Genomic DNA, 5,075 nt, shown 5'->3' on the forward strand with positions numbered 1-5,075 from the left:
ACCTTACCACCCATATCTAGTTCGTTTACACCTCTAAAATCTAACGCTTGAACAAATCTCTCAGAATTAGATCACTGACAACTACAGATAGTCTGCCAATTTTTCTACATTTGCTACAATACAGAACACGCAATGTCGTCTTATACCCTAATGTATATGCAGTACCATGTAGTCCATGCTATAGAATAGTTCTGCATCATCTTGTTGCTACAGGCTAACAAAGAGCAACATGGAATATTTGCTTACCAAAACCACCAAGAAATAAAGAGTAGTTGCTATCCATCACCTAATCTTCATCACTAAATAGCCGACAAAGGTGTCGAAGACATATGACACTTCCATTTTAAATTTTTAGTTACGAATGGTCCATTTTCAATATTGTATTTGTCTTTGCGTTTCAGACTGGACACTGGACTACTGGTACATATAAATCTTATCTTCACTACAGGATGGTCAATGTTCATCACATAATAAACGAAAAATATTACTAATATATAAGCAAAATTTTGAAATATGAACAAGCAAGGACGGAAATTCTGCACCACCAAGCAGTAGAAGAATTGTCGAACTGACTCTTCACACTCCCGCTAACTTCACCGGCAGAACTTCTTGTAGGAAAATCAGAAAATATATAGACCTGCAACAAACTTCATCTCAGCTAAATTAGCAAAATGGTTGTACTCCAGTATAAGTTGAGGGAAAAGGGGATGGGGGTGGAGAGCATGTGTATTCATGTACCTATCCCAATCTTTGCTCATCCAAAGCAATGTGTGAAATCCCGGGCATAGTTGATGGCAAGTAGACATATGGCTTTTCACTCCTCTCCTAACTTCAAGATCTCACCAATGTAGCTTTCTTAAGAAGAGAGTGCAACCTGAATTTTGTTTTTGCTTTATGCAGCCTATCCATGTGTAGTGAAATATATCAATTTGCAAAAATGTACAAGATTCATGAAAACAATAATCATCAGAGTTACTTCCATATCAATTCACAGCATGTGCAGTACCGAAATCTGTCATCTTTGAGAGTAATAAAATCAACCTTTATTCATGGAACATCGATGAAATAGTTATATACAAAATATTCAATCTGAACTACACAATATGTGGTTTGATACATCTTAGTAGCGGACATGAATTCTTTCTGCTCTGTCCTCTGATACCTCCACGCCCATCTCCATCTGCTAGCCTGTAGTACAAAATCAAACAAGATCAGACTAAATTAAACCACTCCACTGTCACTAAGGTGCGAACAAATTAGAAAATAAAGCACCTAGCTCATTGGATTATCACTCAAAATAAAGGTAATGTCGAAGTAACTATTCGTTCATCAAACGAAATGCAGAAATAGCTTACGTGCTACCGACTCCTTCCGGGCCTTGGTGAGCCTGTCCTTGAGCACCAGGGGCTTGGCCTGCACGGCATGGTGCCCAGAGCTCTTCTTGTCGATAAGGCCCCAGAGCGTCTCGGGATCGCGCGTGGCTGCGAGTCAGTGATGAGGACCAGGCTCGAGTTGGCCTGATATCTGTACTGCATGAACCGCGTGTGCGCCTCTGCACCCCCTCTCAGGTTCGCTACCTCGCCGCTGTGGAATCGGGATGACTGAGGGGCGGTCAGGTGGGGATCGAACCAACATCAGCTGCTAAAGTTTTGGAAGCTAGGGTTTGAGAAGGGGAGGGAGGGGTGTGTTGGTTGTTACCTGTAGGTTAGACGGCGGTGAAGCTAGCTAGGGCGGCTAGTGGCGCCGTTCCTGCAGTCTCGGGTGGCATCGTCGACATCGGAGACAGAGAGGGGGGGATGAATTTGGGGGCAAGGAAGGCTTCGGTGTTAGATCAGGGGAGGAACTAGCCGCCAAAGGAGAAGAGGAGGCATCGAATGAGGGAGCGACCGGCGGGCTAGGCATAGAGCTCAGCCAAATGGGCCAAGGAAAAGGCCAGGCGACGCCGCCGCACAACTGTCAACCGGTAAAGGAGCAGCACACATGTGGAGGAGGCGGCTGGAGTAGTGCTGGTAGGCTGGGGAAGAGCGGCGGCCGAGGAGAAGAGATAACCGATCTGACCACGGAAGGAGGAGCGACGCACTTCTTTTTCCAGATATGTGCGTACGGTCTGTTCATTTTTATAGATGACATGGGCCAAACCCATTTGCCGAGTTTACGACATACGTCTGAATTTGTTACCGGAGAAGCGGCCCAGTAAAGTGCCGTGCTTGGTGCTCCGCGGAAATAGCCCAGGCGGAATTGGAAGGACATCTAACGGCCGAGAACTCCCACCAGAGTACATCCAATGGTTAAAAATGTTAATGGTGTGAGAGGGCTTGATTAGTGCTCAGTTTTAATGTCTCTAAATGGTGGACTCATCTGGAATAACTTGGGTTTAAGGTTTTTGATGTCCAAGCAGAATTCCCACTTAGTACGGGCGAAGGCTAGCAAATAGGTTGAGAAGCGGCCATCTAGAGAAAAACAACGGTCATGAACAGGCATTATGCATAAGTAACATTGGACACTAGCATGTGTAGGATATGAACACCATGAACATAAATATCATAGAGGCTATGTTGGTTTTGATTCAACTACATGCATGAACATGTGCCAAGTCAAGCCACTCGAACATTCAAAGGAGGATACCATATCATCATACTACATCACAATCATTTTAACTCAATGTTGATATCCAAGATAAATAATTATCAACCCCTAGCTACTTATGCATGGCATCAGAAACTATAATCCCTAATTGTCATTGCAAACATGTTTAATCATAATGGGCTGAATCATGGATACTAGGTTAAACATATTTACAAAAATAGAACAAGTCGAGTTCATACCCGTTTCTCTCTGCCACGGCCAGTTCATCAAAATCGTCATTATTGCCTTTCACTTGCACGACCGAACGATGTGACATAATAATAATGGTGCAAAAGTGACGTGGACTAAGCTGGAATCTGCAAACATTTTATTCAACAGGAAAAGACAAGGTAAAATGGCTCTTTGTTAGATCAACAATTATGCATATGAGAGTCACTCAACATTTTCATCGTGTCCTTCTCCTTGATATGACTCAAATAAAAAGAAAAGAAATTCAGAGAAACACACTGCAATATTTTTGGAGATTTTGGTTTTCTTGAACAAGCAAATAAAAGGGAAAAGCAAAAACGAGAAAAACTATTAACACGGGAAAGCTCCCAACAAGCAAAAGAAGAACAAGGAAATCTTTTGGGGTTTTATTTTTAGTGCTACAGCTAACTACTCTAGAAAGAAAAATAAAAAAGAAGCAGAAAATATTTTTTTATTTTCTCAAGGTTTTTCAAACACACAAGATTAAAGCAAGAAAATAAATTTAACATGGATAATACAATGAAAAAGTGTGAACACCGACAACTGGAATGTAATGTGTGAAGATGAATGTAATGTCGGTGGAAATACGTACTCCCCAAGCTTAGGCTTTTGGCCTAACTTGGTAATCAGTCACTAGCCTGGATACAAGTCGGGGTGGTAGCTCACGGAGGCTCTCGGTGCGGATGCCTTGGCCTGTCGTGCAGCCACAACCGCCGCGTTGTGAGCTCGGGCCTCGCTCTCAAGAACAAAATATCTTCCCTTGCTATGATAATCAAAGAGAGCAGGCACAGTCAAATATGTGTACACCACGGATTCTTGATTAAACATCAATTTATAGGTGAAATTAGTGAATCATGCTACAGTAACCCCTGTGATTAAGCTAATCATGTTGCTAAACAGGGCTTGATCACATTTGAACCACACCCTTGTCAAACTCCTAGTTCAAACTTCAAATATAATCAAAGTGGAAAATAAAAGTTTTCAAAAATTCAAACAGAAATGTTCAGTGGGTTCTAAATAATACACTGGTAATTATGGTGGAGAAAACACATTTTTATAAAATGTCTAAATACTTTTAAATGAAATAAAACCGAAAAGGAAATAAACAAAAAAGAGAAAACAGAAAACAGAACAAAAAAAAAGGAACAAAAGCCCCCCACTGGACCTGGCCCAACTGGGCCACCCCAGGCCCAGCCGGCCGGCCCAACCCCCCTCACCTTATCCCCTGCCCCCCCCCCCCACCGACAGCCTCGCTTCCCCCCCCGAAATATCTCACCCCCCCGGTCTGGATCGAGGAGGAGACCGACGCCGTCGCGCTCGACCCCGCGCCCTCGCCTCGCCGGAGCGCTGCCTCGCCGGCCTGCCTCCTCCTCCTCGCCGGCCTGCGCCTCGACACCGCATCGCCGTCGCCCCCGTCTCCCCCTCGACCCCACTGCCGTGACCCTGCATCCCTCGGTGAGGCCACCGGCCTCCGTCGCCCGCCCCTCTCCTCTCGGTCACCGCCGCCCCGCTCGCGCTCCGGCGCGCCCAGACGCGCCCCGCCGCGCCTGTCCACGCATGCGCGCCCGCACGGCCTTCGCCCGCGCGCGCCCCGACCGCGCGCCCGCGTCGGCCACGCCCCGCCTGCCCCCCCCCCCTCGTCCTCGCGCACCCCGAGCTCCTCCGCCCGCACCGATGGTCCCCGCGTGCTCCTGGCACTCCCAGGACCCCGTAGAGCCCCACGCCTGGCCTTCCCGTGCCTCCCATCGCCGTGCCCGTGCAACCCCGAACTCCGGCCGCCGCTAAGCTCACCGCCGGTGCCGTTTCCGGCCATCTCCGGACGAACCACTACCACCATCCGGCGCGGATCGTCTTGGCCGTTCGAACGCGACCAAGCGCGCGTGAAACGGACCCCTGTGGCCGAAATCCGGCCACGGCCGAGGCTCGTCGCCGTGTACGGGCTCGCCGGAGTGCCCTCCCGCCGGCGTCCGACGTGGCACACCTGGGGGCCACCCCCTGGGTCACTGCCAGTGGGCCCCCTGGTCACCTGTTGACCAGTTGACCTGGTCAACTGGGCTGACTGGGCGGCCCCAGCCACTGACGTGCGGGCCCCGCCCCTTAAAATAAATAATTAAAATGATTTTATAATTAAAAGTAATTAGATTAACTAATTAGTCACTGACATGTGGGGCCCATCCCTCTAATTATACTGTTAGTTTAGTTTAACTAAATGTTAGACTAACAGAGGCTGACATGTGGGT

General features: G+C 47.6%; 1 long non-coding RNA gene across 1 annotated transcript; it reads right to left on the reverse strand.

Annotated features, from left to right (window-relative positions):
* Nucleotides 1-743: 743 nt before the first annotated feature.
* Nucleotides 744-2,067, reverse strand: LOC123074190 (uncharacterized). The gene is made up of 3 exons (XR_006435898.1): nucleotides 1,699-2,067; nucleotides 1,356-1,601; nucleotides 744-1,188 (listed from the first exon to the last, which is right to left on the reverse strand). It is a non-coding gene; the product is annotated as an uncharacterized lncRNA (long non-coding RNA).
* Nucleotides 2,068-5,075: the final 3,008 nt, after the last annotated feature.

The sequence above is a fragment of the Triticum aestivum genome, chromosome 3D (assembly GCF_018294505.1).
Source record: "Triticum aestivum cultivar Chinese Spring chromosome 3D, IWGSC CS RefSeq v2.1, whole genome shotgun sequence".
Lineage (NCBI taxonomy): Eukaryota > Viridiplantae > Streptophyta > Magnoliopsida > Poales > Poaceae > Triticum > Triticum aestivum.